Source organism: Musca domestica, unplaced genomic scaffold (assembly GCF_030504385.1).
Source record: "Musca domestica strain aabys unplaced genomic scaffold, Musca_domestica.polishedcontigs.V.1.1 27, whole genome shotgun sequence".
Classification (NCBI taxonomy): domain Eukaryota; kingdom Metazoa; phylum Arthropoda; class Insecta; order Diptera; family Muscidae; genus Musca; species Musca domestica.
This window is the reverse complement of record NW_026712286.1, coordinates 5,574,062-5,600,563: the sequence shown is the minus strand read 5'-3', so window position 1 is coordinate 5,600,563 and position 26,502 is coordinate 5,574,062. Positions and strand designations below refer to the sequence as shown.

At 36.4% G+C, this 26,502-nt stretch overlaps 1 protein-coding gene across 3 annotated transcripts in view; it reads right to left on the bottom strand.

Annotated features, from left to right (window-relative positions):
* The window catches only part of LOC101893674 (protein commissureless 2 homolog), an 88,656-nt gene that overhangs the window by 42,665 nt on the left and 19,489 nt on the right, over positions 1-26,502 (bottom strand). Inside the window, exon 1 of one of the 3 annotated variants that reach the window (XM_059124019.1) lies at positions 2,776-2,871. The exons of 1 other annotated variant lie outside the window; for it this stretch is intronic. The gene's annotated coding sequence lies outside the window, so the exon portion shown is untranslated. Of the gene's footprint in view, positions 1-2,639; positions 2,872-26,502 lie in introns of those variants that run through there. One more of the 3 variants, XM_005175802.4, reaches the window with a different exon arrangement.

Below are 26,502 nucleotides of genomic sequence, written 5' to 3'. Positions count from 1 at the left end.
AATGTACCCTTTCCTTGAGGAAATATTCCACTTCGTTGAAGAAAGACACAATTTTTCTGACAAGAGCAAAACTACTTTCGTACAGTTACTTTTATAAATATCCGCACCCTTTTTTAAAAGAGAGTACTATTTCTCTGAGGAGAAGAGATTTTTCGAATAAGGAATGTACACTCACAACGCCTGATTCAACAAGGAACACTTTTAAGGGAGGTTAGCGATTTTCTTTGCTAGGTGGCAACCTTCTGAAGAAATGTTGTGTTGATGGAACTACAACCAACTTCAAGTAAGAGACTTCGTGAGAACCATGGTAGAAGAATACAGGTAGATGCATCAACGCTTGGAAACATTGATATGTCAAAAAATTTTGAATGTTTCTTCAAAAATAAATAGTTTTTTATGTTTTCTTATACGACGTTATTTTTTTGAACAATTTTTACAAATTTAAATAATTTTTCATTCAACATTTTCAATTCCGAAATTGGTTTGACAGTTCATTGTCCCAGCAGCTGTGTCGATGCGCCTACCTATGTTCTCACAACGTCTGATTCAACAAGGAACGCTTCTAAACAAAGTTAACGATTTTCTTTGCTAGGTGGCAACCTTCTGAAGAAATGTTGTGTTGATGGAACTACGGCCAACTTCAAGTTGGAGACTTCGTCAAAACGATCTATCTTTTATTTTTTGTAGGTACAGAAGCAGAGGGAGCAGGCAAAGAACTAATTTTGGAAATTAGATGAAATTCAATAGATAAATACCAATAGTAATGACGAAAATGCTTCTGTTTCTCTGTTTAGCTAACAAACGTTGGAACAACCCTACTTTAGTGAAAACTTTCCGATTTTTTCCAGAGATAGGTATTTTTATCCGGATTCCGCGAAACTGTTTTTTCTTGGCTGAAATACCTGGGACCCCAGATTTTTGACCCGAAAGTCTGGGTTCAAGACCCGGGCTAGAACTGGATTCACTTACTCGATGGAGACAATAAAAAGCGGTTCGGAAATTATAATCAAATTATAGTTTTATGGACCAGGATTTTTTTATAAAACCTCCAAAAAGTCGGAAAAAGAGCTCTTTGTGGCACATCTGTTTCGCTAATAAACGTTGGAACAACTCTAGTTTGCTAAAAACTATTCGATTTTTTCCAGACGTGGGTATTTTTACTCTGATTCCGCGAAACTATTTTTTTTCTTGTGGGACGCACCCGGGTCCCAAGATTTTTGGCCAGAGTTCAAGACTCGGGCTAGACCTGGATCCCCTTACCCGATATAGACAATAATGATGGGGGTTATTTATAAGCGGTTCGTAAATTATAGCCAAATTATCGTTTTTTTGGACCCGGATTTTTTATAAAACCCCCAAAAAGTCGAAGAAGAACCCGTGTCAACAAAATTGACGCCAAATTATAGCTGACACTCTTACCTTTCCAAAATGCTGCAATTTGTGCCAATGCCTTATCTAGGTCCAGAGGTATCGGCGTTTCCGTTCGTCTGCCTGTCCAGGTATATTTGTAAACAAAGTACAGGTCGCATTTATTGCCCGATTCAGATGAAATTTTGCACAAGTCATTTGTTTGGCCCAAGGATGGGCCCTATTAAAATTGGAGATAATCCTTGAAAATGTAGATATAGCTTCCATATATATCTTCGTCCGATTTGCCTGTTTTTGTGCACCAAACGTGTAATATCAGTCTAAATAATATGGAATTTTGCTAGTACGACCAAATTAGGCCTGGAAATAAGTATGTCAAATTTAAACGAAATCGGTTTAGATATAGTTATAGCTCGCAAATATATTATTCATCCGATTTGATATTTTTCCCCTACGCAGCCGTAATATGCACTCTGTAACAACGATATTTGGGGTAATATACCAAATACAGCACAGAAATATCTTTGCCAAATTTTATCGAGATCGGTTCAGATTTGGATATGGCTCCCATAGATATCTTCGTCCGATTTACCTTTTATTGTGCACCAAACGTGCAGTATTAGCCCAAATGAGATGGTATTTGGCACTTGCGACCAAATTGAGCATAGAAACATGTATGTCAAATTTGGTGAAAATCGGTTCAGATATATCTATGGCTCTATATTTATTATTTGTTATATGAAGCTCTACTAAATATGCAAAGGGATGTGGGGTATCATAAAGTCGCCGCCAACCAACTTTTTCACTTCCTTTACTGGTTTTTTAAGAAAAATTTAATTTATTTGAAAAAAAAAAAAACAAAAAAAAATCTAGATATAAGTTAGTTTTCTATGAAGAAATTTACCAATTTTTGGAAAAAATCTGCTCTTTTTAATAAGAACATTCCTTCCTTACAAATGTTATATCTTTCCACAAAAGTCCTTTTTCATTTCAGAAGCCACTACACATTATCCCGATTTTTTCCACAATTTTCATTGTCACATTTATTTTAGACCGGGACCACATGTTTTTTTGTTGTTCCAATTCCATTTTTGTTTTATTTAACTCGTTAACTGTTATTTAAATAACTTATTTTTTTCGTATCAACACTTAGTCATTAATATTATTCACAAGGTTTTCCATTGAACACTTTTGTTAATTCTAATATTTTTTTTTTCGTTAAATTAAAATGCTTGTTTCAGAAAAAAAAACAAGTTTAGATATTTGTTTACATTTAAAAATACCGAAAAAAAATCGAGAGATTTTTGACCGGTTAGACGAAAATGGCGCGCAAACGGAGAAGCGGTTTTTGGGAAATATTTTCTTTAACTAAATTTTGTCTTTAATTTTGTAACTTTTTCCAAACACCTCAGGATCGGAAGAACTGCCAGTGGAAAAAATATAAACCGCTCGCCAATGTTTACAACAATTAACTAAACTGTTTTGTTTGCAATAATTTTTTGTACTTTATTTAACTGTTTTGCTTCAGTTTTTTAAGAGCTGCTTGGGGAGGCAACCCCAGCCATAGCAGCAACAACAACAACAACAAAATATAACCACTTCACGACATAAGAGCTGATGACAACGGCGACAACATCGTCGTCAACGATCGTTGTTTGGTTGTTTTTTCTTGCTTTCTTGTTGTTGTCTGATTCGGTAGAGAGATACTTTTTTGTTATTGCTGTTGTTCTTGTTGTTGTTGGTATGTAGAAGTGTAAACAAAAGGTACGACAGGTTGTCTGTTTTTCATTCTGGCCAGGTAAACCCAGAAATGTACATACGCACACACACACACATATACACACTCGCCTTTGCACGGGCACAAAGAACTGTCATCACAAACGAAGTGATCTCGTTGTTTTACGAGAGGAATGGATAAGAGACACTGGAGATGTGAGAAATGTAGCAGTATTTTGGTTTGTTGTACTCACTGTGTAGAGAGGAAATAGTTAGTTGTAACGTAAGGGTAAGGTAAACATAACATAAATATTACGCACACGCAAAGCGGTTATTTCCATGGACGTGAAAGTTCATTAAATTCTAAGGTTGTTAATGAAATGCATTAACTGGTTTTGCCACAAAAAACAACGATTAGCAACAATTAATGACTAGCAGTCGGTAGCAATGAATGACTGACAATCAAATACCAAGCAGCTAAGGATGATCCAGTCGTTGTCATAGTTTTGAAATTAGCAACTCAGCACACAAATTGTCGCCAGAAACTCAATAGTTTAAAGACTTGCGAAAAATCACAGCACAAATTATTAGGTGTGTCAATTGGGGGTGCAATTAAAAAATGGGGGTTTTTACAATACCTATAAACTGATACACTTGGTAACTTAAAAATTCTTATCTCGCGCACTATATGGTGAATTAATTTCGACATTTGAGCAATTAAAAATATCTGACTTTTGAAGAAAAAAAAACAGATTTTTAGATTGCAATTAAAACAAATCTATTTTAATAGGAATTAGGTACAATAAAATCGAGGTGTGTGATAGATAGCTATCTGTCACTAATGATAATGACGTATAGTGGAAGTTTTGGGAACTGATATATTTTTATCAATTGAAATGAAAAAAAAGAGTGAAACCATAACAAAAAATGTCTTGTGATTGATTGACAGCAAAGACCAGCTAATCAATCAAGTACTTAAAATGCGACACAAATATTAAAATATTTTAGGGAAAAATATCATGGGGGAAGGATTCTCATTAATAAGTATTGATTTTTAAAGATATAAAACGTTGTCATTTAGAGTACGACTCAGAAGGAACGTTACACATTAACAAAATATATTTATAACAAAAAAATATTTTTTTAAAATTGTGCTCCTTTTCTGAAGGAAAATTAACTTAGTTTTGAAGGAGAGAAAAATATTTAAAAAAAATGTAAAGAAAAACCTAGCGTCGGTCGGGACCGACTTAACTTGAAATCGGGAGCGCCACATAAAAGTTGACAGGGAACGTTTTTTAACAAAGTTGGTGGTTTTCATTTTATGTAGGTGGCAACCTTATGAAGAAATATTGTGTTAATGAAACTACAGCCAACTTCAAGTAAGAGACTTCACGCAAACGTAAGGCAGCAGACCATGGTAGAAGAATACAGGTGAACGAGTCGACACAGCTGATGGGACAATGAACTGTCAAACTAATTTTGAAATTTAATTTTTTTAATGAAAAACGAGAAAAAAAGCTGTAAGTTCAGCCGGGATGAACTTTGAATGCCCTCCACAAAAAGGGAAACAATTCGCCAATTTTCAAAAAAAAAAAAAAAAAATAAATAAATAAATAAATAAATAAATAGAACAAATAAAAAAAATCCATAAAAAAATCTTTTAAAATCTTAAAAATATCGAATATAGCCGTTATATTAAGGGTCTATATGACGACGTGGACCTGAATAGGCAACGTTGGTCATAAGTCATAACAATATTCAAATGCGAAACTTAAAAAAACGGTAATAATGTATCTATAATAATCAAAATACCGAATATAGGGAGGTACCGTTACATCGGGGCTATAAGAAGACCTGGACCTGCATAGACAATTTTCTGTCACAGGCTGTAGTACCTATTAGGAACATCAAATACCAAATTTGAAACAATTCCGATGAAAAAATCGCTAAAATCATCAAAACACCGAATATGGGGAGGTACCGTTATATGGGGGCTATACGAAGACGTGGACTTGCACAGACAATTTTCTGTCATAGGCTGTAGTATCCATTACGAACTTCAAATACCAAATTTGAAACAATTCTGTTGAAAAATGTCGCTAAAATCATTAAAATATGGGGAGGTTCCGTTATATGGGGGCTATAAGAAGACGTGAACCTGCAAATAAAATTTTCTGTCGTAGGCTGTAGTATCCATTACGAACTTCAAATACCAAATTTGAAACAATTCCGGTGAATAATGTCGCTAAAATCATCAAAATACCGAATATCGGGAGGTACCGTTATATGGGGGCTATACGAAGACGTGGACCAACATGACCCATTTTCTGTCTTAAGCCGTAGTATTTATTACGTACTTCATACACCAAATTTAAAACAATTCCGGTAAATAATGTCGCTAAAATCAACAAAATACCGAATATGGGGACGTACAGTTATATGGGGGCTATACGAAGACCTGGACCTACATAGACAATTTTCTGTCGTAGGCTGTAGTATCCATTACGAACTTCAAATACCAAATTTGAAACAATTCCGGTGAATAATGTAGCTGAAATCATCAAAATACCGAATATCGGGAGGTACCGTTATATGCGGGCAATAAAAAGACGTGGACCTGCAAAGACAATTTTCTGTCACAGGCTGTAGTACCTATTAGGAACATCAAATACCAAATTTGAAACAATTCCGGTGAATAATGTCGCCAAAATCATCAAAATACCGAATATCGGGAGGTACCGTTATATGGGGGCTATACGAAGACGTGAACTTGCACAGACAATTTTCTGTCATAGGCTGTAGTATCCATTACGAACTTTAAACACCAAATTTGAAACAATTCCGGTAAATAATGTCGTTAAAATCATCAAAATACCGAATATGGGGAGGTACCGTTATATGGGGGCTATACGAAGACGTGGACCTGCACAGGCAATTTTCTGTCACAGGCTGTAGTACCTATTATGAACATCAAATACCAAATTTGAAACAATTCCGGCGAAAAATGTCGTTAAAATCATCAAAATACCGAATATGGGGAGGTACTGTTATATGGGGGCTATAAGAAGACGTGAACCTGCAAAAACAATTTTCTGTCGAAGGCTGTAGTATCCATTACGAACTTCAAATACCAAATTTGAAACAATTCCGGCAAATAATGTCTCTAAAATCATCAAAATAAACAATATCGGGAGGTACCGTTATATGGGGGCTATACGAAGACGTGGACTTGCACAGACAATTTTCTGTCGCAGGCTGTAGTATCCATTACGATCTTCAAATACCAAATTTGAAATAGTTCCGGCAAATAATGTCTCTAAAATCATCTAAATAAACAATATCGGGAGATACCGTTATATGAGGGCTATACGAAGACCTGGACCTGCATAGATAATTTTTTGTCTTAGGATGTAGTATCCGTTACGAACTTAAAATACCAAATTTGAAACAATTACCGTAAATAATGTCGCTAAAATCATCAAAATACCGAATATCGGGAGGTACCGTTATATGGGGGCTATACGAAGACGTGGACTTGCACAGACAATGTTCTGTCTTAGGCTGGAGTATCAATTACGAACTTCAAATACCAAATTTAAAACAATTCCGGTAAATAATGTCGCTAAAATCAACAAAATACCCAAAAAGGGAGGTACCATTATATGGTGGTTATACCAAAACGTGGATCTGTATGGCCTATTTTCAAAACCAGAAGTTCTGCACACATAATACACATTTGAGTAAAATTTTATCAACCTACTTCATTTCGTTCAGAAGCTAGAGTGATTTCAACAGACGGATAGACGGACGGTCAACGCTAAATCGACATAGAATTTTATGCTGATCAAGAATATATATACTTTATGGGATCTAAAGTGTATATTTCGAGGTGTTACAAATGACAAACTTAATATATCCTCCATACTATGGTGGAGGGTATAAAAAATACTTTACAATACAAAAGACATACGAGGAACGTTTTTATACAAAGTTGGTGTTTGTCTTTGCTAAGTGGCAACCTTATGAAGAATTGCCGTATTAATGGAACTACAGCCAACTTCAAGTAAGAGACTTTAGAAAACAACTCCACAAGTCCTCCATTGTAATACTTTGAAAGAAAGCTGGAGTATTTTTATAAAGACTTTTTCCAAATGACATTAAAAAAATAAGGAATCTGCCTCCTTTTTTAGTTAATGTGATTTTTGAATGCCTTAAGGGTGGAAATATATAATGCGCAAATTTGGCTGGCTTCTTCGTATAGGAACAAAGGAGTCTTAGGTTAACATAGTTCGATTTTGGCCCAAGGCTCCTTTGATTTTTTCCGAAGAAGCCAGCCAATGGCATAAGCCAGTCAAAAAAGCGTTTTATGTATTCGCACCTTTAAATATTCATAACAAGGAAGTAACTCGCTTTCATCTCTCAACTTTCCTTCAACTCTCAGTGTCAGTGCCCTCTCTCCCCCACGCTCATTTCAGCCTTGCTATTTTATTATTTGCTCTCCGAAAATATTTACAAATCATATTGTTAACAAATATGTATGTAATAACAACAATAATCTCAAATTAAATTTGTAAATTAAAATTCCATTTATGTTAATTTCCTTCATTAATTTCAAATTGATTTAACCTCAAAATCATTTGCAAGTCAAATGAGTCTTAAATAAATATGGAAGCGATATTTAACTGTTGTGTAAAATAATAACAAACTACGAAAAACAAATAACACTTATTGAACAACAAGAAGAAGAAGCAGAAGAATAACAATAACAACGGCAGCAATTAAATTGTATTGCAAATAAATCATATCAAACAAATGGAAATTGACTTGACAATATTAAAATAAAATTTAAATGTTGAAAACACAGAAACACACACACAAAATAAATAAATAATTGATGGAAATTATAGACAACACTATAGACACACCAAGGAAGGATATCCTGACTCTGGAGAAGAGGATATGAATTTTAAATGGTGCTTATGAAGATGCTATAAAATTTAGATTGAAGCTGAGATTGGTTTGTTAGAAGCTGAACAGCATGGTAAAATTAAAAAGGTAAAGTCATTTCAAATAAGCATACCCATCTCTGCATTTTCTGTAATTTACAATGGCAAATTTCCCTGCATAGAAAACGGGTTCCCATCTCTGATCTGTATGTACAATGGATCATGGCCCAATTATAAGATCTTTCTTCGAGCGAATTAATCTAAAAACAGCTGTTATTTTATCGGATGAAATGTCAAAATTCATGCTTGAGGCGAAAATACAAATTTTCGCCTTGACAGAAGAATTTTGTTCAGCTCACGAGCCATGTTTCAGCCACTGCTACGCGGGTTTCGATCAGGTAGTTTCTTTACTTTTCCAACCATTTCTGCTGATGTTGCTGTTTTCTTCCGTCCACTTCATTGACGTCGGTCGGGCTATGCTACCAATACCACGGTAACGAACTATGTGAACCTAAGACTCCTTTGCTCCTATACGAAGAAGCCAGTCGATGACTTAAGCCATTCAAAAGAGCTTCACCTTAACTAAAAAAGGAGGCCGATTCCTTTTTTTAATGTCATTTTGAAAAAGTCTTTATAAAAATACTCCAGCTTTATTTTATAGTACTACAATGGAGGACTTGTGGAGTTGTTTTCTAAAGTCTCTCACTTGAAGTTGGCTGTAGTTCCATTAACACGGCAATTCTTCTTAAGGTTGCCACTTAGCAAAGAAAATCATCAACTTTGTTTAAAAACGTTCCTCGTTGCCTTTTGTTTCGTAAAGCATTTTTTATACACTCCACCATAGCATAAAGGGTATGTAAAGTTTATTATTCCGTTTGTAACACCTCGAACACCACAGGGTGAGATGAAAAAACTACAACCAACTTCAGACTACAGTGGCCGAAAAATGGTTCGTGAGCTGAACATATCGCAATATTCCATTCGGCAAACATTGAAAAATGAGCTGGGGGTAAAGCTTTTGAAATTCCAAAAAGTGCAAGAACTTACACCGCAACGGAAAGAAAATACATTCAAAAGAGCTAAAGAGTTGCTTCGCTTGGCCGAAGGACGTGAACTGCTGAATTTGGTTTTATCCGATGAGAAAACATTCGTTGCCGAGCGGTTTGTAAATAAACAAAATGATCCGCTCGTGTTTACTTGCCAAAGAGGTCAGCTGAAAATGTGCACCTTCGGTTGGCCACCAAAGCTCAAGCGCCGGCCCTGGTGATGGTGTTGGACGCCATAATAGCCGATGGTCGCTCTCCGCTCGTATTAATCGGCCTTGGCATCATATAAATACCGAATATTATAGCGAAAATATTCTGGAGGTCGTATTAAAGCCTTGGGTACGCAAAAATTTTGATCGCAGATTTTGGTCATTCCAATAGGACTCAGCACGAGCCAACCAAGAATGGTTACAAAACGAGGTTCCTCGCTTCATTTCCAGCGCACAATGGCCACCAAAATCTCCGGATACCTATCCGTTGGACTATTGTGTCTGGAGTATTTTGGAAAGCAAGGTTGGCGGCTCCAAAAAATACCAAAGTGTCGATCACCTCAAGCAAGCGCTTCGCCCGAAATGGGCCAAAATACCGCAGAGCAACATTCGGGCAACGTGTGACGGTTTCATTGGCCTTTTGAGGGCCATAATTCGTGCCAAAGGTGACCAATTCCAACAAATCTAAGCTTATTCTACAGTTTGATGCAATTTCCGACATTTATTTGCTTTCATTCAATAAAATTTTAAAATAAATGTGAAAATGATGGCGTTTGACTTTGTTACAGTTTTTTTTATCTCACCCTGTAATTTGCCAATAAGATGTCAAATTTATAACATATTTTGAAAATTCATACAAAGACTCAGCTGTCTTGTGTAAACGCAGTGTTAAAAAACCAATTGAAAGATGATTGAGAGTTGTGGGTATAGTTGTCCAAAAAGAGATGTGAGCGAATTGGACAGGGAGAGAGATTGTTGACGTAGGCAAAGAGAGACCTGTTTTTTTTGTTGCTGCGTCTATGGGATGACTTGACATCCATGGTTTTGATCTCAAATATCTTGTTTTCCAATTAGAATATCACACACTTTGGTAATCCACTATTTTGGAAAGCAAGGATGACACTAAAAAAATAACAAAGTGTCGATCACCTCAAGTAAGCTCTTCGCCGGGAATGGGCCAAAATACCGCAGAGCAACATTCGGGCAGCGTGTGACGGTTTCATTGGCTGGCATTGATAATTCGTGCCAAAGATGACCAATTCGAAGAAATCTAAACTTATTCCAAAATTTGATGCTATTTCCGACATTTTTTGTTTTTATTCAATGACATTTTAAAAAAAGATAAAAATATGGCGTTTGACTTTGTTCCTGTTTTTTTATCACACCCTGTAATTTTGAAAAAAAATTCCAAACATATGATTGCATGAGGTTACCTTCTTAGTTTTACCATGATTACCAACTTAAAACTGAAAAAAACTTATCATCCCCGAGAACAAGAAATCACATTTCTTTTATTAAATCGAAGAAAAAAGTAACAAAAAACTGAGGACAATTAAACTAATTAAAACGCTATACAACAGCTAAATTACTGCAACAAAACCAAATATAATTTACGCCACAATAGCAAAAAAAAAACAAAAAAAAAAAATGTCAACATTAGTGATAAGTGACTGAGTGAATGAAGTGAAGTGAGTGATAAGGCCGACGGACTTCTGTCAAGGAATACCAAGCAGCTTGTCAATTTTTTACGATTCTTCGTTGGCAAAAACAAATTAAACGCGTTCGTATCTCTTCGTTGTGAGATAAATGTCTGATATTTATTGTTCCAGTTGTAAAACTAATATTAACAATTTAATACAGAAGAATGAAGATAACAGCGTTCAGAGAGAGGGAGAGGGAAAGAGATTTGTTAGAAACGGCATTGGTAGGGAGAGGAGGGGGTTATATGCACATCTACTTAAAATTTATGATACAAACAACAATCTGGCATGGGATTTTCCATAAATTAAGCTGTATATAAATAATGACAAGGAAATTACACTTGTCTACAAATAATTAACTCTTTAATTAAAAAAAAATTCTCTTCTGTTTCTACATAAAAATAAATTTTTATCAACAGAATTCTATGCAGAAGGAATTACCTTCATGTCTTAAATTCAAAAAAGTACCTGCTTCTTTTCCTTCCATCTAAGAAGAAAGCAGCATTCCCTGTTCCATAATGGTACTATTGTTTAAAAGACACAGTTTTCGTAAGGAAATCGCGCCTATCCCATGGAGTAATTGAAATGTAATAATAAACTAGCAAGAGAGATGTTAAATTAGTTCTGAGAGATGGCAATCCTTCAAAATCAACATATCAGTAAATCAGAAGCTGGCAACCATGCTACAATTACCAAGGTAATCTCATAGTATGGAGGGTATATTAAGTTTGTCATACCGTGTGTAACACCTCGAAATATACATTTTAGACCCCACAATGTATGTATATATTCTTGATCAGCCTAAAATTCTATGTCGATTTAGCGATGTCCGTTTGTCTGTTCGTCTGTGGAAATCACACTATCTTCCGAACGAATTGAAGTAGATTGATAAAATTTTACTCAAATGTATGTTATGTCTGCAGGACTTTTGGTATTGTAAATGGGCACTGTATGTCCACGTTTTGGTATAGCCCCCATATAACGGTACCTCCCGATATTCGGTATTTTCTTGATTTTAGCGACATTATTCACCGGAATTGTTTCAAATTTGGTATTTGATGTTCGTAATGGATAGTACAGCCTATGACAGGAGATTGTCTGTGCAGGTCCCCGTCTTCGTATAGCCCCCATATAGCGGTACCACCCGATATTCGGTATTTTTATGATATTAGCGATTTTTTTAAGTTTCGAATTTGAATATTGTAATGGCTTATGACAAATGTTTCAGGTCCAAGTCGTCGTACAGACCATAATATAGCAGCTATATTCGGTATTTTTACGATTTTCACAAAATTTTTAACGGATGTTTTTGTTTTTGAGAATTACCAAATTCGTTCCAAATGGTGGAGGGTATTCAACGTTCGGCCCGACCGAACTTACAGCTTTTTTACCCGGTTTGCTTTTTTTTAATTTTATGTCCCTCCATTGTCAAATTTTGTAGCTCCTTCTTAAATATGGACGTACAGGTGGCAGGGCAATTACATTTATTATCGACCAACTATTTTGTAATTTTCAGGCCTTTCAGAGGTTATAAAAGTCAACGAAAAATATAATCTAAAAAAAAACTAAAATACACGGTGAAAGAAAAAAACTGTAACAAAGTCAAACGCCATAATTTTTACATTCTTTAAATTTTATGAGTGAAAGCAGAAAATGTCGGAAATAGCATCAAATTTTAGTTTAGATTTCTTGGAATTGGCACGAATTATGGCCTTCAGACGGCCAATGAAACCGTCAAATGCTGCCCAAATGTTGCTCTGCGGTATTTTGTCCCATTCCCGGCGAAGCGCTTGCTTGAGGTGATCAACACTTAGGTATTTTTTAGTGCCAACCTTGCTTTTCAGAATACTCCAGACAATAGATTGGTGTACAGAGATTTTGGTGGCCATTGTGCGTTGGAAATGAAGCTAGAAACCTCATTTTGCGACCATTCTTGGGTGGCGCGTGCTGAGTGCAATGGTGCTGAGTACTGTTGGAATGTCCAAGGTATGCAGCCAAAATGTTTGCATGCCCAAGGCTTTAATACACCCTCCAGAATATTTTCGCAATAATATTGGGCATTTATTCTGATGCCACGTTCGATTAATACGAGCGGAAAGCGACCATCGGCTATTATGGCGGCCCACACCATCGCCAATGCCAGCGCTTGGGTTCTGGTGGCGAATCGAAGGTGCACATTTCAGCTGACCTCTTTGGAAGTAAACTGCTGGACAACGAATGTTCTCTCATCGGAGAAAACCAAATTCGGGAGTTCACCACATTCGGCCAAGCGAAGCAACACTTTAGCTCTTTTGAGTCTATTTTCTTGCACTTTTTTGAATTTCAATGACTTAACCCCGAGCTCATTTTTCAGTATTTGCCGAATGGGAATGGAATATTGAGATATGTTCAGCTCACCACCCATTTTTCGGCCACTGCGACGCGGGTTTCAAGTCGCTTCTTTACTTTTCGAACCATTTCTGCTGATGTTCCTGTTTTCTTGCGTCCACTTCCTTGACATCTGGCTACGCTACCAGTATCACGCTAACGAGCGCTGGTACGAGATACAAAAGATTTATTCACAATTAAATGCTGGAGTGCTCTAACGATAGCCACTTGTGGTTCTCCAGCCAAATATAAAGAAATCACACTATCACGCTTGAATTCCATCACGAATAACATTTTTTTGGGAAAAATCTCACCAAAATGTTTTTGTACGCTTGCAGACAATATAATGAGCTGTTACTGGAATAATTTTAACGGCTGTCGGACAAGTGGCTTAGAAATGAGGGTAGTCCGGAGTTGGTTGCAGTTTTTTTCCGTCTCACCCTGTATTTATTGCATTATAAATACATAAATCGGATATGGAAACTTATATTTTATGCAGTGAAAATTGACAAGGTGAATTACAGAAAAATGCAGAGATGGGTAATGCTTATTTGAAATGTCTTTGCCTTCTTAATTTTGCCATGCTTCCATCTGAAGGGACTGCTTTTAAGTAAAATTGGTGATTTTCTTTGCTAGGTGGCAACCTTATGAAGAAATGTTGTGTTAATGGAACTACAGCCAACTTCAGGTAAGATACCTCACGAAAATGCGTAGCTGGCGATCGGACATTTTAAGCCTAATTTATAGGAAACAAGTTTTTATGAAAGACCATTTAGTTTTTGGTTATTTTACCAAAAAGCCAGCAGATGACTTATGTCAGAAAAAACTTTAATAAGGACATGCTATCTTCATCAAAAATTCCGATTTTCAACGAAAATTCTTTCCTCTTCGTGGAAAGTTCGTTATATTTCAAGAGAATTGGCCTCTTTTTAACAAACATGATTTTCTTTGAAAAATATTATTTTTCCTAATCTACAAGTTCATTCGGTACACCTCTTAAGTATTGGCCTTACAACAATTAACGTCAATACCATATCTGCTACGTATGACAACAAGCCCTCCTCTCTTATCTACAGATAATAAGTTTGTAACAACGTGATTTTGCAATAGATACTGGCAAGAATTCCTTGGACGTAAATCGTGTAAAAAAATATGGCAATTATAAAATAAAGTACCTTCAATGGGAGTTGTAAAATATTAATCATCCTCGAAAAAGGGATTCTCCAGTCATAGGCTGTAAAATGATGACATGCTTTCAACACTTTCATCGTTTTGTTTACACCTGATACCCTTTTATTTACATCATTTTGTCAATTCAACATTTCGTCGAGTCATCATCGTTCATTTTCCAGTCATTCCACTCGATTCCATTGCAGGTTTAATTAATTGTTTATTGATGATGAAAAACTGGGTGACAGGGTGACTCAGTTACAAATGAATAAGAAGTGAGGCGTTGCCATGCTGTAATTCAAGAACGTCGTAACATGGTGGTACTTAATTTCCTTGCATGGTAGAAGAAATCAGGATTGACACAGCTGCTGGGACCAATTTTAAATGAAAAATTATTGAAATTTGTAAAAAATGTTGAAAAATGCATATCGTAAAAATCTCCAATCGCGTCGCAAAATAAAACTATGAAAAAACATTTTAAAAATTTTACATATCAATGTTCTCAAGCGTTGATGCATCTACCTATATTCTTCTACCACGACCCATTTGTCCAGGGTGAGGCATTGCCATACAAATACTTCGAATCGAGATCGTCGTAACATGGCATGACTTAATTTATTAGTTGTTATCATGGTAGAAGAATACAGGTAGATGCATCAACGCTTGGGAACATTGATATGTCAAAAAATTAATGTTTTTTCAAAGATAAGTAGATTTTTATATTTTTTATACGACGCCAATGGGAGGTAATTATAACTCGCGTCTTTCAAAAAATTTTACAAATCTAAGTAATTTTTCATTCAACATTTTCAATTCCAAAATTGGTTTGACAGTTCATTGTTCAGCAGCTATTTTGATGCGACTACCTATATTATTCTACATGGGAACATTGATATGTCAAAAATTTTATTTTTTCAAATTTAAATAGACTTTTATATGTTTTCTTATACGACGTCTTCCGGAGGTTATTATAATTCATGTTTTTCAATAATTTTTACAAATTTAAATAATTTTTCATTCAACATTTTCAATATCAACATTGGTTTGACAGTTCATTGTCCCAGCAGTTGTGTCGATGCGTCTACCTATATTCTTCTACCATGGTTGTCATCTTCCTTGTCTCTCTTCAGACGGAATGTAATTTTTATGGTTCTCTATGTTTTGGACATTTTCTGCCTCAAAAGGCGATTCTCCACGATTACTTTCAACGAGTCTTCCCACCTGATAACCCGATTGGATGTTGTTTATTTATATCATACTATCAATTCAACCATTTGCCGAGCCATAGTTAATTTTCCAGTCATTCCACTCGATTCCATTTCATGTTCAATTAATGTTTATTGCTTGTAAAAAATTAATGTTAACAAATACAGGGTGACTCGGTTATAGAGGAAAGGTATATGTCAGGAGTAAGGCATTGCCATGCATGTACCAGGATTCGAGTCCGTTGTAACATGGTATGGTTTATTTTTTCAATGTCATTTTCTTCATCTCTCTCTCTCCAAAAAAAATCCACTTTTTATGGTTCCCCATATTTTGGACAATATCTCCTTCAAACGATGACTCAGTCCATGGTACAATAAAACGTTAAGGTAGAGCTACCAGCTGATTACAATTTTTTTTCTGAGTGTGCCCGACTTCTGTCAATTGTGTGAATTTATTTATTGTTTTGAAAAACGTAAAATAAAATATTTTCAAAATCAATGATTGGAAGAAACTTAATTGCGCTGCGCCCATTAATGATATTAACCAGATTTGCCACGGAATTGAAAAATGGAACACTTAGAATCATATACATATTTGAGAGAACATTCCGACATTTCATTCATCTTTCGCGATATTTGACTCAAATATTAAAAATGAACAAAATATATCAAATAAATGAAAACAACTTGTTGGATATAATTTTGAATAATTCTGACGCGGAAGTGGGTATAGTCTCGAAGCTGTTCTACCTCCTTATAGTACCATGATTCAGTCATTCCACTCGATTCCATTCCACGTGTAATAAATTGTGGGAAATTGATGTTAAAAAATACCGGGTGACTCGGTTATAAAGATATGAAGAGTACCAATACGATGAGCGTGCGGCATTGTCATACCTCAATTCACACACACAAAGTGATTTTTTGGGTCGGGTACGGTTCATGGTAGCAGAATACAGATAGTCGCATCGACACGGCTGCTGGGAGAATGAACTGTCAAACCAATTTTGAAATTGACATTTTTGAATGAAAAATTGTTAAAATTTTGTGAAAATTGTTAAAAAAAAATGCACACCATAACAAGCTCCGATTGGCGTCGTATAGGAAAACATATAGAAATCTGCTTATTTTTGACAAACATTTTAAAATTTTTGACATATCAATGTTCCTAAGCGTGTATTCTTCTACCATGGTATGGTTCCTTCAAAAGAATACAGAAGTTAGTCGCAAATTCAAAGTTGTAAAACTTCTTAAAAAATGCATATCATAACAATCTCCGATTGGCGTTGCATGAGAAAACTTATAGATTTCTACTTATTTTCGAAAAAAAACATTTAAAATTTTTTGACATATCAATGTTCCCAAGCGTTCCCTGTATTCTTTTACTATGGGTTCCTCTTTTCCCATAAAACTAACTCTTCTTCTTTCTTAACTTTTCCCGTCTGATTATGGACATACAAACACTTTGATTTAAGTTCGTCGTAACATGGTATGACTTTATGTTTCCATTGACATTTTCTCCCTCTCTCTTCTAACGAATAGCCAATTTTTATGGTTCTCAAGTTGTGTTCCAGAACCTACAAATTAGTACTAATTAGCACTAATTCTGCTACAACGCGTTCCCGTACTGCAAAAACTAGCAAAACTTGCAGCTCTCTCGAGAAAAAAATGGCGCTGAGTGGTGCACATTTCTGCTTATTTTAGCTACATGAATTTGGCCGACCAGAAATGTGCAAATTGTGAATTTAATTAGCAGGGCTAACAAGGTTGAAAAATGTATTGATACATTTCAATGTTCCCGCGTCATAACAAAAATAAAGAAATTATCAACTTAAAAACTAAAGGAAAAACTAATGTAGTGCAAAAAAACAAAAAGAGAAAATATGGAGCACTTTTGGATGATTCCAGTAGTGAAGAGGACTGGCTGAATGATGAATCAGATTATTAATTATTATTATAGATTATTAATTTTAAGGTATCGTCTTCAATACTAATTTTTTTAAATTTTGGCGTCCGTTTCAGTAAGGTTTCACCAGTCCGATTTGGACTGTTTACTCTTGGAATTTTGAATTTTGACATTTTATCGCATTTCTGCTATTTTTCCGTTCCCTTATTTTTTGAGCACACCTAATTGAGAATGACATTTCGAACTGTTCTCTCTTCTGCTAGTTTTACTACTAAAAAAGTACTGGAACACAACTTCAATGTTTAGTAAATGTTCACCTGGCTTTAATGACATGCAAACCCCTTCCCCCAAACACCCGCACACTTAACGGTATTATGCCGTATATTATCAATATTTTTTATGAGAATAACACCTACCAATATAATAAAATCCATTAGGATGTTACTTCTCCACTACCAACAACTGTCACAGAGTGAGTGCGTGTGTGCTCTCCCTACACATGTTGTGTGTGAGGAAGAGAGAATGAGAGCACTCTGCTGCACATAAATCACGTTTTGCTGCGAATGCAATTAATTTTATTGTTACTCGTTGAGGAAAAATATACGTTCAGATGCTAAATATGCACGTTTTTCCATAACTACCGGGGAAACTCCATTTCTGCCTACCCCGCCTCTCTCGCCCCACACCACTTGCTCTTCATCATAATTTTCAAGTGTGATTGCCTGGAGGCCATAATTAAAGTGACAAATGACATTGGATCCTCGCACAATTATGCAATTTATGCAATTAGTTTTAATGGCAAAACTTAAATTTTATGATGGTGGGGTTCGTTTTCGGGTGGAATGATGTTTAAGGAAATTGGGCCGACCAAAATAGGGTTGCCAGATGACACAAGTAATTAAAAGTAGTGATGAAGTGGCTTCTACCATGGTAGAAGAATACAGGTAGGGGCAAAAACGCTTCAGAACATTGATTTGCCAAAAAAAATAAGTTTTTTCAAAATAAGTATATGTTTATATTTTTACCGTTATATTTGTTATAATATGCCTTTTTCAACAATTTTTACAAATTTCAATAATTTTTCATTTAACATTTTCAATTCCAAAACCGGTTTGACAGTCCCGGCAGCTGTGTCGATGCGACTACCTGTATTCTTCTACCACGGCTTCTACACAAGACAAATTTTCTTGAATCCGAGTTGTACTTTGCTGAAAATATAGCATTCCGAATTGTCGAGTATTTTTCGGTAAAAAGAAAAACTGCAACCAACTTCAGACTGCTGTCATTTCGAAGCCACTTATCCGACAGCTGTAAACATTAAACATTATTCACCGGAATTGTTTCGAAATTGGCATTTGAAGTTCGAAATGGATACTACAGCCTAGACAGAAAATTATCTGTGCAGGTTCACGTCTTCGTATAGCCCCAATAAAAAGTTATTCGTGATGGAATTCATGCGTGATAGTGTGATTTCTTTATATTTGACTGGAAAACCACAAGTGGCTATCGTTAGAGCAATCCAGCATTGAAATGTGAATAAATCTTTTATGTCTCTCGTACCGTTGCTCGTTACAGTGATACTGGTAGCGTACGCACGACGTCAAGGAAGTGGACGGAAGAAAACAGCAACATCAGCAGAAAAGGTTCGAAAAGTAAAGAAGCGACTTGATCGAAACCCGCATCGCAGTGACCGAAAAATGGCTCGTGAGCTGAACATATCACAATATTCCATTCGGCAAATATTGGAAAATGAGCTCGGGGTAAAGCCATTGAAATTCCAAAACGTGCAGGAACTTACACCGCATCGGAAAGAAAATAGACTCAAAAGAGCTAAAGAGTAGCTTTGCTTGACCGAAAGTGGCAAACTGCCGAATTTTGTTATCTTCGATGAGAATACATTTGTTGTCCAGCAGTTTGTAAACAAACAAAATGATCCGCTCGTGTTTACTTGCCACAGAGGTCAACTGAAAATGTGCACCTTCGGATGGCCACCAGAACACAAGTGCCGGCCATGGTGATGGTGTGGGCCGCCAAAACAGTCAATTGTGGCTCTCCGATCGTATTAATCGACCGTGGCATCAGAATAAATGCCGAAAATTATCGCGAAAATATTCTGGAGGGTATATTAAAGCCTTGGGCACGCAGACATTTTGGCCGCAGACCTTCGACATTCCAACCAGGACTCAGCACCGTAGCACTTAGAACGCGCCACCCAAGAATGGTCACAAAATAAGGTTTCTCGCTTTATTTCCGCAGCAAAATCTCCGGATACCAAGCCGTCGGACTATTGTGTCTGGAGTATTTTGGAAAGCAAGGTTGGCACTAAAAAACACCAAAGTGTCGATCACCTCAAGCAAGCGCTTCGCCGGGAATAGGCCAAGATATCGCAGAACAACATTCGAACAGCGTGTGAGAGTTTCATTGGCCGTTTGAAGACCATAATTCCTGCCAAAATTGACCAATTCGAACAAATCTAGACTTATTCTAAAATTTGATGCTATTTCCGAAATTTTTGCTTTTATTCAACAAAATTAAAAAAAATAAAAAATTATGGCGTGTGCCTTTTTTTATCTCACCCTGTAATTTGACAATAAGATGTCAATATTATAACATATTTTGAAAATGCATACAGAGACTCAGTTGTCTTGTGTAAACGCAGTGTTAAAAAACCAATTGGAATATGATTGAGAGTTGTGAGCATAGTTGTCCAAAAAGAGATGTGAGCGAATTGGAAAGGGAGTAAGATTGTTGACGTAGGCAAAGAGAGATAAAGTCTGTTTTTTTTTGTTGTTGCGTCTATGGGATGTGTTGACATCCATGGTTTTGATCTCAAATATCTTGTTTTCCAATTAGAATATCACACACTTTGGTAATCCACTAACACCCAAACACAGATGTCGCTAATTAATTCTCTCTCTCTCCCTCTCGTTCTGTTTAAAATTTCAAATCACATGCTGCAAATTAAAAATCACACACGAGTTCTTGTGTCCGCAAACAGAACAGAACAGAACAGAACAGAACTTCGAACCGTCTTCCAAATAAATCACAAAGCCATAAAGGCAGCCAAATGGCTGATGAAAGACCGGCATAAATAAAACACACATCATTATTTCGAAAAATCAAAAAAAAAAAAAAAAAAAAAAAAAAAAAAACAAAACCTTTGTTCATCTTCACAAATCGTTAGGAATTCCCTGGCATTGGCTGTTACGATTCATAAAAATAACAAGTTTTTTTGCTTTTGTTTTTATTAAATTAAAACCGAATCGAAGTCACATCACATGATGACAGTTTAAAATTTTTTTATGGGCAAAAAATGAACGCCAGTGACGTTTTTTGGTTATCAATTTGACACAAATACGAAAAAAAAATACAAAAATCACACAAAAAATATTAAAATAAAAACAAAATTGGGTTATACATATCAAGTATTTTTTTAGGGAAAATTTTGAAACACTTTTAAGTGAATCAAAATAAACGTGATGTAATAACGGGTTAATGCATCATTCAATATGGCAACGACGTATATGCAAAAGTAGTTATATATATAACTATAAAAGGTGGAGATACATAAGGTCGGCAATACATAGAGCGCATATTTGGCTCGCTTAAGTCATCGGCTTCTTCGGAAAAGAACAAAGGAGCGTGGGGCCAAAATCGAAATAAGTTAACCTAAAACCCCTTTGTTCCTCTACGAAGAAGCCAGACGATGACTTATGCAACAAAGTCAAACGCCATCATCATCGGCGAAGCGCTTGCTTGAGGTGATCGACACTTTGATATTTCTTAATGCCAACCAAAAATACTCCAGACACAATAGTCCAACGGATTGATATCCGGAGGTTTTGGTGGCTGGAAATGAAGCGAGGAATCTCATTTTGTAACCACTCCTGTTGAAATGTCCAAGGTCTGCGGCCAAAATGTTTGTGTGCCCAAGGCTTTATACACCCTCCAGAATATTTTCGCAATAATATTCGGCATTTATTCTGATGACACGGTCGATTATTACGAGCGAAGAGCAACCATCAGCTGTTATGGCGGCCCACACCATTACCATGGCCGGCGCTTGAGTTCTGGTGGCCAACCGAAGGTGCATTTTTTCAGCTGACCTCTTTGGCAAGTAAACACGCTCATTTTGTTTGATTACAAACTGCTGGACAACGAATGTTTTCTCATGGGAGACGGAGAAAACCTAATTCGGCAGTTCATCACTTTCGGCCAAGCGTAGCAACTCTTTAGCTCTTTTGGGTCTATTTTCTTTCTGTTGCGGTGAAAGTTCTTGCACTTTTTGGAATTTCAATGGCTCATTTTTCAATATTTGCCGAATGGAATATTGCGATATGTTCAGCTCAAGAGCCAATTTTTGGCCACTGTGATGCGGATTTTTATCAAGTCACCTCTTTACTTTTCGAACCATTTCCGCTGATGTTGCTGTTTTCTTCGGTCCACTTCCTTGACGTCGTGCCTACGCTACCAGTATCACGGTAACGAGCGATGGTACGAGACACAAGCGATTTATTCACATTTAAATGCTGGAGTGCTCTAACGATAGCCACTTGTGGGTTTTCCAGCCAAATATCAAAAAACCACGCTATCACGCTTGAATTCCATGGCGAATAACTTTTTTCCAGAAAAATTCTCACCAAAATGCTTTTGTACGCTTATAAACAATATAATTTGCTGCCACTGGAATAATTTTAACAGCTTTCGGACGAGTGTCTTAGAAATGACAGCTGTCTGAATTTGGGCAAGACGATTCTCACTACTATTAATGCATATATATTTTGAGCAAGGCTTCTATAGATAGAATATCCTTAAAATTTATTTTTTTGTGGATTTCTCTCTCAAATTATCTGTCCTCTCTTTAAAGAGACTAACTTACCTCATATTTCCTTTCACTCCTTTCCGATTTCTTTTGCTATTGTTCCTTGTCTTCTTCTTTCTTTAATCGACATAAAATTACCATTTCAAATTGGTATAGGAATACCTTTTTTTTATTGCCTGGCTGGCTACTGGTCTCACACAACGGCTCAAAACTCTAAACTCTTTCTAATGCCGCATTTTATGAGGCAACATTTAAACAGGATGACCTAATGATCTCTTTCATTGCATTTCCGGTTGGACTAAAACCAAAGAAAAACCTCCTAAGACCATAAGCGAAATAAAAACCCACGGCTGGTTAAAAAACGTCCAGACAATGGGACAAATGGAAAAAAAACACGGAACAAAACAAAACGAAGGCTGTAGGAACGGCCTGTTCCATGGTGTCCAAGTCAAAGGTGACAAAAGATGACACAGCTAAAAAATGTAATGGTAATAATTTATGGTTCGTACCTTTGCATTGTAATGGACTTAATCATGGTGGCCATTGTTATGGGAGTAAAAAAGAGAGAACAGGGAGAGAGGATGAGCGGCAAAATAAATTCAAATCGCTTGGCCAACCTCACGTCATCAAATGTGGAGGAGATAAAAAACACGAAACAGCCAACAAAGGAACTAGGGAAGTAAAACATAAACGGAACGAAATCCATTAGTTTGACACAAAGTCGGGACAAATTGACTTTTGTTATGGCCCAGAGAGAACGAGTGATTGAGGGAGAGGGAGGGAGTGAGGGAGAGACAATGGATGGTCAGCAATTAATGACACTAATCACCCAATTGCCAATAGCCTGATAAATGAGGCGTTAATATTTCCACTTCCTGTCACAATTGGAAATTGGAAAACAATGTTGGCATGAATATGGGATATGTGAGCGCGGAAAAATATTCAAGGATTTTTTTAATTAGTTGCATTATGCAACACAAAAAAATACGGAAAAAATGTATCAGATTTTGAAAGTTGTGCTAAAAATAAAAGGCACATGCATCAGGTTATAGAAAATTTATATTGCAAAGTAAGGGTAAATTTTCGAAGTAAGATTCCTTCGAATCCTAACATTATAGGTACCTAGTGTCTTCTAAAATATTACAGATAACAATGTATGGAGCTTGTTTTGGTAAAAAATTTAATCCTCAAGCGAGTCACCAACAGGTCTTTTTTGTGCTTTTTTCAAGCTATGGTTCAAAACTTTCTTTGAGTGGGATCGCAGCAAGTCAAAATATTCTAGGAATTCATTCGTGATAAAGTTCTACCATGGGTCCTAAAAGACATCAGAACTCTAAATATTACCTAAGAGTCAGCGATTACAGGGTGAGATGACAAAACTGTAACCAACTTCGGACTGCTGTCAGACAATTTTCCAGGAAAAAAGTTATTCGTGATGGAATTCAAGCGTGGTAGTGTGATTTCTTTATATTTGGCTGGAAAACTACTAGTGGTTATCGTTAGAGCACTCCAGCATTTAAATGTGAATAAATATTTTGTGTCTCGTACCATCGCTCGTAGCGTAGCCCGACGTCAAGGAAGTGGACGGAAGAAAACAGCAACATCTGCCGAAATGGTTCGAAAAGTAAAGAAGCGACTTGATCGAAACCCGCATAGCAGTGGCCGGAAAATGGCTCGTGAGCTGAACATAAAAAATGAGCTCGGGGTAAAGCCATTGAAATTCCAAAAAGTGGAAGAACTTACACCGCAACAGAAAGAAAATAGACTCAAAAGAGCTAAAGAGTTGCTTCGCTTGGCCGTAAGTGATGAACTGCCGAATTTGGTTTGGTGGTCTCCGATGAGAAAACATTCGTTGTCCAGCAGTTTGTAAACAAACAAAATGATCGTGTAATGTAAAGAGGACTGCTGAAAATGTGCAACTTCGGTTGGCCACCAGAACTTAAGCGCCGGCCATGGTGATGGTGTGGGCCGCCATAACAGCCAATGGTCGCTCTCCGCTCGTATTAATCGATCATGGCATCAGAATAAACGCCGAATATTATCGCGAAAAATATTCTGGAGGGTGTATTAAAACCTTGGGCACGCAGTCATTTTGGCCGCAGACCTTGGACATTCCAACAGGGCTCAGCACCATCGCACTCAGCACTCGCCACCTAAGAATGGTTACAAAATGAGGTTCCTCGCTTTATTTCCAGCGCACAATGGCCACCAAAATCTCCGGATACCAATCCGTTGGACTATTGTGTCTAGAGTATTTTGGAAAGCAAGGTTGGCACTAAAAAAATACCAAAGTGTCGATCACCTCAAACAAGCACTTCGCCGGGAATACCGGCCAAAATACCGCATAACAACATTCCGGCAGCGTGTGACGGTTTTATTGGCCGTTTGAAGGCCATAATTCGTGCCAAGGGTGACAAATTCGAACAAATCTAAAATTATTCCGAAATTTTAAGCTATTTCCGATATTTTTTTGGTTTTATTCAATAAAATTTAAAAAAAATGTAAAAATTATGGCGTTTGACTTTGTTGCAGTTTTTTTTTCAAATTTCACCCTGTATAGGTCTACGTTTTAGTATAGCGATCATATAACGCTACCCGAGATTTTTGGTATTTCTAGAATATTTTCGCTACATTATTCACCGGAATTGCGTCAAATTTCGTATTTGTAGTTCGTAATGGGTACTACAACCTATGGCGGAAAATTGTCTATGCAGATCCACGTCTTGGTATAGCCCCCATATAACGGTACCTTCCGATATTCGGAATTTCTGGGATTTTCGTAACATTATTCACCGGAGTTGCGTCAAATTTCGTATTTGAAGTTCGTAATGGGTACCATAACCTATGGCGGAAAATTGTCTATGCAGGTCCATGTCTTGGTATAGCCCCCATACAACAGTAACTCCCTTTATTCGGTATTTTGATGATATTAGAGACATTATTCACCGGAATTCTTTCAAATTTCGTATTTGAAGTTCGGAATCGTTATTACAGCCTATGACAGAAAATTACTTATCCAGCACCACGCCTTCGTATAGCCCCCCTAAAGAAGGGTTTTTTATTTAAGCGGTATTTTTGACGGATTTTTTTTTGCAAAAGGTTCAACTTCCTTCCGAATGGTGGAGGATATAAAAAGTTCCGCCCGGTTTTCTTTAAATTTAAGACCAAAACGTATTTCATTTTTTGGAGCCTTAAAGGTCTTCTCTCTCAAGAAAATTTCAAAAATCTTCCATATATACGATACCTCAAAGAAATCCTGTCTGTCGGAAGATCTCAAATGTCTTCTATTTTTAGAAGGCTTCATAAATCTTTAATCTATAGAAGAACTTCAGGTCTTACGGGTTCTTATGGAAGGTCTCAAGAGGTTCTCGGAGATCTCCTAATTACCTGGAATGTGTTCTTCTTACACAAGGACCTGGAAACAGACGTAGAAGATCTTCTGTGTATATCTGTATATTCTTAAAGTCTTCAATCTCCCCCTTTGCCGTTCTAAGAAAATGAGCTTCACCTTCCTTGCAGCATCTGCTTCATATTCCACGAAGCATATGCAACATCTTCTCCATAAAAAAATCATTTTATCTACAAAACAATAGAAATATTTTCCATAACAGGATGACGAAAAAATCCTTATCAATTTTTTACAAGGCATTGTTAACCTGCGATACCCCACCATATGTTTCCTATCAAAAAAAAAAAAAAAAAAACGCCATATTGCAACAAAATTTCCAATCTATGCCTCAATGATTTTATTAAATGCAATTTGTTCACAATTAAATCCTGTTAAGTGTTTACAAAACCCAAAGGATATTATCGGCAGAAGGATGAATGGGAAAAAACCTTAATACTAAATGATCATCGAAATTTTCCAATCAAAGGAATGTGAAGGGAGATTGTATCGAATAGGAAAACAATAATGTTATTTTTATTAAACGGAAATAGCCAGAGAGAGAGAGAGAGGTGCAAAAAAGAGGTACAATCAAGGATATCCTTTGAGATAGCCGCCCTCGGAACAATATTTGATCCTTAAACCACACACAGGTACATGGCGATAAATAACGAATTACCCCAACTGTTACTCTATTTGTTCGGAATTGGGTTTGGTGTTTGACGATACACAAATGGTTTGGTAGGTAAACATCTTCCTCTCTCTCTCCCTCTCTTTCACTCTCTCACACACACTTTAGGAGATTTTTAGTTGAGATCAAACCTTATTTGAAGATTGCATTTGATTTTACCGTTTGTTTACACAAGGACAACACAAAAACA